This window comes from Staurois parvus, unplaced genomic scaffold (assembly GCF_062004578.1).
Source record: "Staurois parvus isolate SC_StPar_1 unplaced genomic scaffold, SC_StPar_1.0 ptg000388l, whole genome shotgun sequence".
Classification (NCBI taxonomy): Eukaryota; Metazoa; Chordata; class Amphibia; order Anura; family Ranidae; genus Staurois; species Staurois parvus.
This window is the reverse complement of record NW_028318184.1, coordinates 2,243,220-2,258,193: the sequence shown is the minus strand read 5'-3', so window position 1 is coordinate 2,258,193 and position 14,974 is coordinate 2,243,220. Positions and strand designations below refer to the sequence as shown.

The following is a 14,974-nucleotide window of genomic DNA, read 5'->3' as shown; positions in this document are numbered from 1 at the left end:
CTAGTGAAAACTAAAGATCTATATAGAGGAATTAAGACCTCATTCCTCTTTCTGATGATCCCTGGGAAACAGAAAGTGCAGGGTCTGGAGGTGGACCAAAAGAGGATTGTAGTCAGCTGCCGAAGTCTGCTGAATGCTGAGACCAGGGAAGGCAGGTAAGAGGGGGTTATTAACAGATGTTCCAAAGCAAATTATAATCATATAAATACCCAATTATTGTAAAATAAATCCACTACCAATATAAAGTCCACTATGATTTTTATGTAAATACGCAAAATGTCCCATCAATAACTCCAACGGTGTTCAAAATTAGTCACTCCGTCATGACTAAGTCGATGACGAAACGCGTCAAGGTGGAGTGACGTCGAGACGTTTTCCCGGAAACCGGAAGTTACCTGGCGGCCATTTCTGATAAGGGAGAGATCGAGCAGGAGCAACGGGACGAGTCTCCCTGGATGACCGTGAGATTCCTATACCTTCTGTACTCCCTCTAATGCGGTTAAAAAGCTTTGGCAATGTGAGCAGTTTTAATAAAGTGTATGTTACTTATTTTATTGGCGGTATCACACTATGTCCTGTGTTTTTTTGGTGACACTGGGAGCAAAGTGTCTAAGGAATCTAGAGAGTGGGGTGGCTGCGTGATACAGCAGAGGTTCCTGAGTGGATCAGCCTGTGAATTTCCTGGATGACTACAAAGCCCATTATATTGGGAAGTTGGTAAGGGTATCCTCACTGCTTTTAGAAGTAGATACACCCTTTTATATTGGAGTTTTCTGTGATGTGGCACTGAAATAGTGTTATGCACATTGAAGTGGTTTTTCACTGATCACGTGTGGTTCACGTTTTTTCACAACTTTTACTTATTTTCACTGGAGGAAGCATAGATAAAGTTTATTTGATAAAGGTTAATGCACTATATGAGTTTTCTTTTTTTTTGAGGTGGACTAATTTTGAACACCGTTGGAGTTATTGATGGGACATTTTGCGTATTTACATAAAAATCATAGTGGACTTTATATTGGTAGTGGATTTATTTTACAATAATTGGGTATTTATATGATTATAATTTGCTTTGGAACATCTGTTAATAACACTGTCATATATATAGTTTGGTACACCTTCAGGGGAAGGTGTTGTTTGTGTTATAGGGTAATTATAGTAGGATAGGAGGTGGTTGATTTCTAATTAGATAAGAGGGGGTGCTGCGGCTGTACAGAGGGGCACAGGATCTGTAAGAGAAGTTCTGTCCTCCTCTCTGCAGCCAACTCCTGAGATGGGGGGCAAGAGACGAACCTCTCTGCTGCTGCGCAGAGAAGCGCAGGATCTAGCGAAGGTGGTGGCAGAGATAAGGGGAGTACTGCAGCTGCAAGAGAGGTGCGAGGGCCGCAATAAATAGTCTTGAGGGCTGAATACGGCCCACGGCTGTTGTGTTTGACATATGTGACATAGAGGACTTAGAACCTCCTTCCTCCTGCTGGTGACCCCTCTAGAGATAACTAAAGATGTATATAGAGGACTTAGAACCTCCTTCCTCCTGCTGGTGACCCCTCTAGAGATAACTAAAGATGTATATAGAGGACTTAGAACCTCCTTCCTCCTGCTGGTGACCCCTCTAGAGATAACTAAAGATGTATATAAAGGAATTAGAACCTCCTTCCTCCTGCTGGTGATCTCTCTAGTGATAATTGAAAATCCACAATCATGACCAAAAATATTGGCACCCCTGCATTTCTGTCAGATAATGCACCACTTTGCCTTGTAATTTGCAATTACAAATGTTTAGGCATTCTCATGTTTATTTCTTTTCTTTGTATTGGAATGACACAAAACGTGGAAAAACAAAAAGCCAAATCTGACAAATTCCACGCAAAACCCCAAAAAGGGAGTGGACAAAATTATTGGTACCTTCTACAAATTGTAAAAAATAATTGCATTCCAAGTTTGTGAAGCTCCTGTAATTTCTAATTAAACTCACCTGTATCAACAGATCTTAATGTTCCTGTGTCCACTGTGTGCAACATTGTCAAGAAGTTTACAGCCCATGGCAATGTAGCTAATCTCCCTGGACATGGATGAAAGAAAAAAACTTGATTAAGGATTGTTGGAATGGTTGCTAAAGAACCTCAATCAACTTCCAGACAAATTCAAGCTGACCTTCAGGCACAGGGTACAACTGTGTCAGCTCGCACTGTACGTCGCCATCTGAATGGAAAAGGAAGCTATGGTAGGAGACCCAGGAGGACCCCACTACTGACACACACATAACAAATCCAGATTGGAGTTTGCCAAAGTTACCTAAGGAAGCCAAAATCCTTTTGAGAGAATGTGCTGTGGACAGATGAAAGAAATTAACAGCTTTTTGGTAAAGCCCATCATTCTACTGTTTTCAGAAAAAGAAATGAGGACTTTAAAGAAGATAATCCAGTCCCTACAGTCACACATGGTGGAGGTCACTGATGTTTTGGGGTTGCTTTGCTGCTTCAGGCACTGGATGTCTTGACCGAGTGCATGGTATGAAATCTGAAGACTACCAAAGAAGGCTGGGGTGCAATGTAGAGCCCAGTGTCAGAAAGTTGGGTCTCCGTCAGAGGTCAGGGGTCTTTCAGCAGGACAATGACTCAAAGCACATGTCAAAAAGCCCCCACAAATGGCTTCAGACAAAGAGCTTGAGAGTACTGAACTGAAATGAGTCCCGATCTCAATCCCATAGAGCTCCTGTAGAGAGATCTCAAAACAGAAGTTGGGAAAAGGAACCCTTCCAATCTGAGAGACCTGGAGCAGTTGGCCAAAGAACAGCGCTCCAAAATAGAGAGGTATAGGAAATTCATTGATGGTTACAGGAAGCCATTGATTTCAGTTATTTGTTTTCCAAGGGGTGTGCTACCAAATATTAAATTGAGGGTGCCAATAATTTTGTCCAGTCCATTTTTGGGGTTTTGTGTGGAATGTGTCAGATTTGGATTTTTGTTCCTCCTCTTTTCTTCTGTCACTCCAATACAAACAAAAGAAATAAACAGGAGAATGCCTAAACATTTGTAATTGCAATAATTTTCTGGGCGAAGTGGAGCATTATCTGACAGAAATGCAGGGGTGCCAATGTTTTTGGCCATGTCTGTATATAGTGAATCGGGACCTCCTTCCTCCTGCTGGTTTTCCCCCTAGTGATCCACACCACAATTATATTTGCTTTCCCCACTGTCAGTCCATGCATTTTGCAATCATCTGAAAAAAGCCATGAAATGCTTTTCTGTTGTAGTTCGAGCAAACAATGTACCCCAAATGCCCACCAGATGCATACAGTAGATGTGGAAGCTCATCTCTCCTCAATGATGTGGCTAGCCAGAGTGCAGCTATTAACCGCTTCCCAACCGCCCTATAGTACTGCTACAGAGTACAGAAGTACTGCTACAGGGTGGCAGGGATGCGCAAAATCATGTGATTTTGTAGCTGTGCATGCGCGCTCCCTACCCATGCCGCTATTGGCTCCTCGGCATGTCGATCACCGGGTTATGGCCACTGATTTTTGGCCGGGACTCGGTGATTATCAGCGATCCCTGTTAACCCTTTGATCACCACAGATGTTAACCCCTTCCTGCCCAGTGCCATTAATACAGTGTCAGTGCTTTATTAGTGTATTAGTGTCATTGGGATGTCAGTGGCAGTTAGTCAGTTCCCCCCCAGTGTCAGAATGCCCGCCGCAGTCCGGCAATAAGTCACTGATCGCCGCCATTACTAGTAAAAAAAAATTAAAATTCCAGTATCTATACCGCCATTTGTAAACGCTATAACTATCACGTAAACCAATTAATTTTGATATTTTTTTTCTAGCAAAGACATAGAGCAGAATACATTTTGGCCTAAATTTATGACTAAATTTGATTTTTTAAATTTTTTTATTGGACATGTTTAATAGCAAAAAGTCCAAAATATTTATTTATTTATTTTTAATTTTCAGTCTTTGTTTATAGCGCAAAAAACAAAAACAAAAAATGCAGAGGTGATCAAATACCACCAAAACAAAGCTCTATTTGTGGGAAAAAAGGACATAAATTTAATTTATGTACAGCGTTGCATGACCGCGCAATTGTCAGTTAAAGTATCGCAGTGCCGTATTGCAAAAAATGGCCTGGTCAGGAAGAGGGGTAAATCTTCTGGAGGGCAAAGTGGTTAAACCTTAGTTGTTACTAAACCCAGGACCCTGCATTCACCATATCTGGTCTCCCCGGACCCTGCATTCACCATATCTGGTCTCCCCAGACCCTGCATTCACTATATCTGGTCTCCCCAGACCCTGCATTCACTATATCTGGTCTCCCCGGACCCTGCATTCACTATATCTGGTCTCCCCGGACCCTGCATTCACTATATCTGGTCTCCCCAGACCCTGCATTCACTATATCTGGTCTCCCCGGACCCTGCATTCACTATATCTGGTCTCCCAGGACCCCGCATTCACTATATCTGGTCTCCCAGGACCCCGCATTCACTATATCTGGTCTCCCAGGACACTGCATTCACTATATCTGGTCTCCCCGAACCCTGCATTCACTATATCTGGTCTCCCCGAACCCTGCATTCACTATATCTGGTCTCCCCGGACCCTGCATTCACTATATCTGGTCTCCCCGGACCCTGCATTCACTATATCCAGTCTCCCAGGACCCTGCATTCACTATATCTAGTCTCTCACAGTACAGAAAACATGGAAATGCAATTATTTTAGTAAATATAAATTGCTAAATACCTTTTCTCATCAGCAGTTACAGAAGTCTTGTGACTTCTATCAGTGACCAGCCCAGGACTAGTTAAAGCTTGTAGGAGAAGTTTTCTTTCTGCTCTAGGAGGATGTGAAACCTCTGACCCTCTGTCTAGACAGTGCTGATTGGCCCTGTGCTGATCACATGCACTCTCCCAAGAAAAAAAAAACTCTCTAGCAATACACACCAAACTGATCATGTGCAAGTGATTTGAGATTCAGTCTGTATCAGGTGGTCATTTCAACAAGAAGAGGGGCAGAGAAGACAGCATCAAACAGCTTTTTTACACAGAGGATTAACCCCTTAGGTTCCACAGTGAGTATAACAAGCATGCTTTACTGTATATACAGACTGATTGTACTGTTGTGGGTTTAGTAACACTTTAAAGCCAAGTTCCACCCAAAAGGGAAAGTCCCCCACTCCCCATTAAGGATTGGCATCTTTGGGGAGCGGGGGAGCGCGGGTTCCTGAAATTGACAGGTACCCACTCCCACTTCCGCTGCGATCGCCTAGGTGAACGGAAACAGAAGTTGTCCTCCCCCCTCCCTCCTCCAAGGTGACAGATCCCAGAAGACAATGGGGCCATTCAGGAAGTGCAGTGCTACTCTCGCATGCTCAGTGGGTACCCGGCTGTAAAGCCGCAAGCTGTCACAGCCGGTTGCCCACCCTGAAGATGCCGTCACCTGGAATACAGGACGGCCAGTGAAACGAGCTGCGGTGGGGGCACCGTGGGATCGTGGTACAAGTGAGTGGCTGTTTTAGTTTTTGTAGCTGCTGACTTTTATTTTTTTACAAAGTGAGTGAAACTCCACTTTAAGTCTCAGCAGCTGCTGTCATTCACCAGGCTGTAGGTGGCACTGCAATCAAGCTGTACATGACGACTATACCTCAGCATGTACAAGTTTTGCTCCAGAGCACATCCTAGGGTGACAACACTGCTCCTGGTTAGGAAGCAGCTCAGAGCGCGTTGTCACCCTAGAACAGAAAATGAAGGAATTGGCAGGATCATTTCATATCATGCAACATAAAAAAAAACACAACTACCTTCATTATATTCTACAAGGTCTCTGAATTCTGAATACTTATCAATGTTTTCAGAGTTTTAAGACATTTTCTAGCCAAAAATGCAGATTGTGTCATGTGCGCAAAAAAAAAAAAACTGCTCCGGCAGCAAAATGGCTAAAGCAACCCTTCCAAGAAATACACACTGGGGCTGTGATTGGCAACCCCCTTCTGAAGATTCTAGTTGTCTGACTTACACCCCGGTCACATCGGGTGCGACTTGGCATGCGGTCATATCGATGTGGTTCCCACTTGGTCGGAGCCGCACCGATTTCTAAAGTAGTACATGCACTGCTTTTGGTGCGATTTGCATAGACATGTGTGTCAGATATCTTGCAAATCGCACCTGAAATCGGCATGTCACCCGACTGTGAAATTGTGCAACTTCACTTTAAGTCGTACGATTTCAAAGTTGGGCTTGATGTAACCGGGGGGGTTATATACTGACCAGCTAGACAGTCCCTAACCTGGAACATGCAGGCATAGCTGTACACTCAGAGTAGTGCTTACTTATCCAAGGTAAGGTACACGAAGTATGAAAGCAAGACGGCAAAAGTGACAGAATTTGCAGAATAAGTAGCAGTGACATCCGCCATGTCCCTCATGAATAGTGTCCTTTAACCCTCTCATGTGTGCAGCCTGCGATGGACAATATATCACTGGTCCCCGGCCACATGGAAGCCTCATTACATGATGACAGGTGGCAATGAGCCGCGCATAATGTAAAATCTGCAATACACATGTGATGATAATCATGGGAAATAGTTTAATCAGCAATATAAATGAGTCTGCTGCAGGGGCGGACTGACCATTCCAGCACTCGGGCACCCGGGGACAGTAATGGGCCCCATGAAATGCCCCTGGTACCTTTTATAGGCTTTTTTGGGGTGTACTTTGAGTGTGAGCAAGGACACGGGGCCCCATGATCCCCTATTGCCCGGGGGGCCCCTGGAGTTGTCAGTCCGCCCCTGGTCTGCTGTTGTATGGATTTCTGCTTACAGGACAATAGAAGTCTAATCAATGTAGTCATTAGAATGAGTCTGCATACCCTGTACATAATGCCCTGTACATAGTGCCCTGCCCATAATGCCCTGTACATAATGCCCTGCACATAATGCCCTGTACATAATGCCCTGCCCATAATGCCCTGTACATAATGCCCTGCACATAATGCCCTGTACATAATGCCCTGTACATAATGCCGTGCGCACAATGCCCTGTACATAATGCCCTGCCCATAATGCCCTGTACATAATGCCCTGCACATAATGCCCTGTACATAATGCCCTGCACAATAATGCCCTGCACACAATGCCCTGCACACAATGCCCTGCCCATAATGCCGTGCACACAATGCCCTGAGCACAATGACCTGCACACAATGCCCTGCACATAATGCCCTGTACATAATGCCCTGCACATAATGCCCTGTACATAATGCCCTGCACATAATGCCCTGCACATAATGCCCTGCACATAATGCCGTGCGCACAATGCCCTGCACAATAATGCCCTGCACACAATGAGCTGCGCACAATGCCCTGCACACAATGCCCTGAGCACAATGACCTGCACACAATGCCCTGCACATAATGCCCTGTACATAATGCCCTGCGCATAATGCCCTGCACATAATGCCCTGCACATAATGCCCTGCACATAATGCCCTGCGCATAATGCCGTGCGCACAATGCCCTGCACAATAATGCCCTGCACACAATGACCTGCGCACAATGCCCTGCACACAATGAGCTGCGCACAATGCCCTGCACACAATGCCCTGCCCATAATGCCGTGCACACAATGCCCTGAGCACAATGACCTGCACACAATGCCCTGCACAATAATGCCCTGCGCACAATGCCCTGTATAATAATGCCTTGCGCACAATGACCTGCACACAATGCCCTGCGCACAATGCCCTGTATAATAATGCCTTGCGCACAATGACCTGCACACAATGCCCTGCACACGATGCCCTGTATAATAATGCCCTGCGCACAATGCCCTGTATAATAATGCCCTGCTCACAATGCCCTGTATAATAATGCCCTGCACACAATGCCCTGCACACAATGACCTGTATAATAATGCCCTGCACACAATGCCCTGCATATAATGCCCTGCATATAATGCCCAGCTCACAATGCCCTGCACACAATGCCCTGTATAATAATGCCCTGCTCACAATGCCCTGCATATAATGCCCTGCTCACAATGCCCTGTATAATAATGCCCTGCTCACAATGCCCTGTATAATAATGCCCTGCACACAATGCCCTGCACACAATGACCTGTATAATAATGCCCTGTATAATAACGCCCTGCACACAATGCCATGTATAATAATGCCCTGTATAATAATGCCCTGTGCACAATGCCCTGTATAATAATGCCCTGCACACAATGCCCTGTATAATAATGCCCTGCATATAATGCCCTGCGCACAATGCCCTGCATATAATGCCCTGCGCACAATGCCCTGTATAATAATGCCCTGCATACAATGCCCTGTATATAACTAGCAGATCTGCTGCATGCCAATAGTCCACATGATAAAGCTTACACTAGTACTAGAAGCTCCGTGTTTTTCAGCTTTGGCTCCATGCGGTTTTTATAGGCTCAAAAAATGTTGTAAAGACACTGGATGACAAACGCTGATAATAGAGTTTTGTGCCGGCATGCAGTAGCGTTTTAGTAGTGTTTAAGGGAGTTGGCATTTTATTAGTGTTTTTACAGTGCATGAAGAAAAATTACGCTTGAAAAAAGCTGCTAGGAGCATTTTAGTAGCATTCAGACGCCTCTGGGTGTGTTTAGCAGCGTTCAGCATTTGTTCCTGCCAGGTCCCAAAAACTCTACAAAAACGCATTTGTTTTCTGCTCCTAAACGCTGAAGCTTCAAAAATGCTTCCAGCATAAAATAGTGTGCATGGACACATAGGGGGTGATTTACTAAAAATGCTGCAATCACAATCCTGCGCAGCTGGGCATGGTAGCCAATCAGCTTCTAGCTTCAGCTTGTTTAATTAAGCTTTGGATATAAAACCTGGAAGCTGATTGGTTTCTGTGCAGAGCTGCACCAGATTGTGCACTTTGCACTATTTCAGTAAATAACCCCCATAGGATAACACTATTTAGCTTTTAGGTGCAGAAAAAAAATGCCCATGATAGCTTCTAGGAGCTTCAAAACATGTTAGTGTGTGCATGGAGCCTCACCACAGTTTTGCTTCATGTTGGTGTCCAATGTTCGCCGCCAGCTCCAGGTCACACACAGACACTTCCCCGAACTTCCAGTTGAGAAGTGTGCACTGTAAGTCCACTTCCTGCCAAGTGAAGCTTCCCCTCATTTACTAAGCTCTGGGCCAACTGTACTTGCAACCCCACTGTCTACCTGTCACACTACACATGCACACCCTAGGCACTGTAGGCACCCTGTCCACACTGCTCATGCACATCGTTAGGATGACATCCAAGCAGGCATTGCTAAGGACCCCAACCACACTGCCCATTCATGCCCTATGGCCGGCACCCGAGCAGGCATTGCTAAGGACCCCAACCACACTGCCCATTCATGCCCTATGGCCGGCACCCGAGCAGGCACAATGAGAGGTACGCCCTGCCACACTGCCCATTCATGCCCTATGGCCGCCACCCGAGCAGGCACAATGAGAATTACGCCCTGCCACACTGCCCATTTATGCCCTATGGCCGGCACCCGAGCAGGCACAATCAGAACTACGCCCTGCCACACTGCCCATGTATGCCCTATGGCCGGCACCCGAGCAGGCACAATGAGAACTACGCCCTGCCACACTGCCCATTCATGCCCTATGGCCGGCACCCGAGCAGGCATTGCTAAGGACCCCAACCACACTGCCCATTTATGCCCTATGGCCGGCACCCGAGCAGGCACAATGAGTTACGCCCTGCCACACTGCCCATTCATGCCCTATGGCTGGCACCCGAGCAGGCACAATGAGAACTACGCCCTTCCACACTGCCCATTCATGCCCTATGGCCGGCACCCGAGCAGGCACAATGAGAACTACGCCCTGCCACACTGCCCATGCATGCCCTATGGCCGGCACCCGAGCAGGCACAATGAGAACTACGCCCTTCCACACTGCCCATTCATGCCCTATGGCCGGCACCCGAGCAGGCATTGCTAAGGACCCCAACCACACTGCCCATTTATGCCCTATGGCCGGCACCCGAGCAGGCACAATGAGAACTACGCCCTGCCACACTGCCCATGCATGCCCTATGGCCGGCACCCGAGCAGGCACAATGAGAACTACGCCCTTCCACACTGCCCATTTATGCCCTACGGCCGGCACCCGAGCAGGCACAATGAGTTACACCCTGCCACACTGCCCATTCATGCCCTTTGGCCGGCACCCGAGCAGGCACAATGAGAACTACGCCCTGCCACACTGCCCATGCATGCCCTATGGCCGGCACCCAAGCAGGCACAATGAGAACTACGCCCTGCCACATTGCCCATGCATGCCCTATGGCTGGCACCCGAGCAGGCACAATGAGAACTACGCCCTGCCACACTGCCCATTCATGCCCTATGGCCGGCACCCGAGCAGGCACTGCTAAGGACCCCAACCACACTGCCCATTTATGCCCTATGGCCGGCACCCGAGCAGGCACAATGAGTTATGCCCTGCCACACTGCCCATGCATGCCCTATGGCCGGCACCCGAGCAGCCACAATGAGAATTACGCCCTGCCACACTGCCCATTTATGCCCTATGGCCGGAAAACGAGCAGGCACAATGAGAACTACGCCCTGCCACACTGCCCATGCATGCCCTATGGCCGGCACCCGAGCAGGCACAATGAGAACTACGCCCTTCCACACTGCCCATGCATGCCCAATGGCTGGCACCCGAGCCCGCACAAAATAAGAAAGGCCCACCCGGGACTGCATACGTCAGGGTGGCACTGGGGAAACCTTCCAAGCCAGTGGAGCCACCCTGGAAGCAGATGTTATGGACACCAATCTTTACAAAACCACTTTTGCTGCAAAGAATGTCTGCTCAGAAAAAGGGGGACCGGGAGGAAGCAAGAAAATAAGGTATGCTAGCATATTCATTTTTATCAGCAAAGGTGTAATAACACTTTAAGGGCTTGTTCATGCTAGCTGTTGGGGGTGATAAAATCCCACAGTTGAGCCATGCTTTTACTGCTTTCCCATCTGCTACCCCAGAGGCAGAAGCCGGGGGTGTACACATGTAGGAATCTTACTCCCTATACTTTCGGTGGATATAGCTTCTGCCAAATCGGACCCATTCAAGTGAATGAGGTTGTTCTGCAAGTGTCCCACAGCCACATGCAATGCACATGCTCGCGGTGTACTAGTGTGGGGTTCAAGGGGGTCAAAGTAGACGACGAGGAGGCAATGAAACGCCTCCTCATCATCTCTCAAATGCTCTAAAGAGTGGTCCAAATACGAATCGCTCTTCGGACAGCAAGGCTAGTGTGAACAAGTCCCAAAGCCAGCCATAGAAAAATCAAAAATTGCCTGGTTCCCGGACGAATTTCATTCTATGTGTGGGCAGGCTGGTTGTACTGAAGTCAATCTATCGAACGACTTCAGTACATCCAGCCTGTCGGGATTTTTTTCATGTGATCACTGCTGGCAGCTATCGCCGCTAGCAGTGATCATTGTATTCTGTCGGTGAGGAATCCTCCTGCTGTCAGAATAGTGCAGTGGGAGGGATGACTGTCACTGATGGGGGATTTGAGGGATTTTCTGTCCTTCCACCTGCGGTTAAGCCTGGGATCACATACATGCGGAGCGGTATATTGCATGTGATTCACACAGGAACCGCACCGCATTCCGGTGCAAATCACATGCGATTTGTTTGCGGTGCGATCGAAGCTATACAATTTGTATTTTTATTTATTTATTTATTTCAGGTACTTATATAGCACTGTCAATTTACGCAGCGCTTTACATATATATTGTACATTCACATCAGTCCCTAACCCTCAAGGGGTGTACAATCTAAGGTCCCTAACTCACATTCATACATACACATACTAGGGCCAATTTAGACAGGAGCCAATTCACCTACCAGCATGCCTTTGGAGTGTGGGAGGAAACCAAAGTACCCGGAGGAAACCCATGCAGGCACAGGGAGAACATGCAAACTCCAAGCAGGTGGTGCTGTGGTTGGGATTCCAACCAACAACCCCAGTACTGCCAGGCTGAAGTGCTAAGAATTTAGCCACTGTGCTGCCCTTTATGGCTCTAATCGCAACGCAGCAAAAACACGCAGGACTCTTTTTTCGGTCTGCACTAGAATCGGATCGCACGGGTATTCACACCTATGCGATCCGATTCTGCACATTTTGTGGATCACTTTTGGGGTGCTGTTAACATACACACCCGCAGCGGTTGGCATGAACGGGGTGCGATTCTGATGCGGTGCGGAATTCACACAGAAAACGTTGCGAATTCCTCACCGTATCAGTGTGAACCCAGGATGAAGGGAAGAAAATGACAATCTATGGCCAGAATAAAAGTCCCAGAATAAGGCAATATATAAATAATAAAGCACAACAAAAGAAGCAAAAAATGGAATTGCATTCAAAACGTTTCATGAGATATGTATGTAGTAAAGGCTGGGAGATCGCCACCCCAGGTATACATATTGCAGCTACTGACAATCCCAGTCATGCAATGCAGAGGCAACAGGTCCATGTCCAGGATGATGACAACACGTACACATCACAAACACAATGGCTCGGTGTTGTGGAAGGTGAAGGATGACAACGTTTGGGGATGTGTTGTCACCATCCTGGATATGGACCTCTTGCCTGTAATTGTCAGCAGTTTGTATTCTGTGTAGGGATGACATGGAGTCCTGGGATGGCCATCTATGATGAGATTTCTCTACCTTGCCATTTTTTTTCCTCTTTCTAACCTTTTTTCTTCTACTTTGCTGTGTTATCTTTATTATTCCAGATAATCATTGTGATGGATACATCATCCGCCAAAAGGGATCTGAGAGCAACCGGTACCCTGACTACGGAGCGGGGCGCATCGTGAACCATGTCTTTACCACTCTCGGATGGAATTTTCTGATGTTTCCTAGATTCGCATCAAGACAACCAGCCGTTAGAGTGTCAGCTTCTAGGGAAAGTTCCCAGCCGCGCCGGCGGTCCCTTCTCATGCAGCATCGTTCTATATTAAGCGCTGTATCCTCCCCCCAGACCAGATCGGTGAAGAGGCTGCGGAGATAATCAGTCCTCGCTGCTGATCTCTGCTTCCTCTTCCCAGAGAAAGTGTGCGCTCTCGGCGGTCTCTTCTCCCTGTCCCCCCCTGTGTCAGCCTGCGTCACCCTGTCACCATGCACACCCGTCAGCTCTTCCCTCACCTTACCGGCTCAGCTGTACCTGAGGTTTAGCGTGAGATTTAACCCTTCAGGGACAAACGCCACAATAGAAACCAGTGTGGTGCAAATGAAGCAGCTGCCAACAAAGGCTTGAGCCCCCCTCCTTCCCATGATGCCAGTCCCTGTCATTCTCCTACCTGCAGCGCTGCTCTTGTGTGCTCCACGTCCTTCCCTGCTCTGTCCCTGCACACTGTGCTCCTGTACACTCAGCCCGCCCACCCCCACTGCATGAGTGTCACACAGGGCAGCCAATGGGCAGCCGCCCACTCCACTCCCACTCTCTGCCTGTGCTGTGAACCTGAGAACTCCACTCTGCCCACTGTTAGGAGAGCACAATGCAGCCTCCACGCCGCGCACACACAGCGCACAGTACACACAGCACACACACACAGCGCACACAGTACACACAGCGCACACACAGCGCATAGTACACACAGCACACACACACAGTGCACACAGTACACACAGCACACATAGTACACACAGCGCACACACAGCGCATAGTACACACAGCGCACACACACAGTACACACAGCACACATAGTACACACAGCGCACACACACAGTACACACAGCACACATAGTACACACAGCGCACACAGTACACACAGCACACATAGTACACACGGCGCACACAGTACACACAGCACACATAGTACACACAGCGCACACAGCACAGTCAGTGCACACACAACACACTCAGCACACACAGAGCGCACAGTACACACAGCACACACAGTACACACAGCGCACACACTACACACAGCACACACTACACACAGCACACACAGTACACACAGCGCACAGTACACACAGCACACACAGTACACACAGCACACACAGTACACACACTACACACAGCACACACACTACACACAGCGCACAGTACACACAGCACACACAGTACACACAGCACACACAGTACACACACTACACACAGCACACACACTACACACAGCGCACAGTACACACTACACACAGCACACACACTACACACAGTACACACAGCACACACAGCACACACTACACACAGTACACACACAGCGCACACACACAGCGCACACAGTGCACACACACAGAGCACTCAGCACACACACAGCATACTCAGCACATACAGTTCACACAGCACGGCTGGGGAAAACATTTTACAAAGGATGTTTAGAAAGGTGCTGGAGATGGGGGGGGGAGTGCGCCTTGAAGTGGCCATTCACACACTGATATAGGAGCGATCAACTGCAAGTGAGTGATTTATCATCGATTCAAATATCCTACGATCTGCAGTACGGATTGAAAATACGACTTATTAGAAACGATCTATGAAAAGCCATCATTTCATTGATCTGTATTATGATCGGTTCTGTGACATGCGTGCAAACCTTCGATCAGTCAGTCAAACATTCAGAAATGCATGTAGGCAGCCTTTGTTAGGCTTCATATAAATGTGACGCGGTATGACGCATGTGATTCGCTCAGGAACCGCACTGCATTCCTGTGCGAATCACATGCGATTTGTGTGCGGTGCAACTGGAGACGTACATTTTGTATGGCTCACATCGCATGGCATTCGCATCAAAAAGGTGCTGGACCCTTTTTTGGTCCGCACTAGAATCGTATCGCATGGGTATTCACACCCATGCCATCCAATTCTGTACATCGCACCACGTTTTGCGGACCTATTTCAGGGTGTTGTTAACATACACACCCGCAGCGGTTCGCATGAACGGGGTGCGATTCTGATGTGGTG

The 14,974-nt window shown here is 47.7% G+C and overlaps 1 protein-coding gene across 2 annotated transcripts in view; it reads right to left on the bottom strand.

Moving 5' to 3' along the window:
• RCAN2 (regulator of calcineurin 2) overlaps positions 1–13,499 on the bottom strand; it is a 258,378-nt gene extending 244,879 nt beyond the window's left edge. For both annotated transcript variants that reach the window (XM_089685907.1, XM_089685906.1), the window contains exon 1: positions 13,368–13,499. The gene's annotated coding sequence lies outside the window, so the exon portion shown is untranslated. The remainder of the gene's footprint in view (positions 1–13,367) is intronic.
• Positions 13,500–14,974: the final 1,475 nt, after the last annotated feature.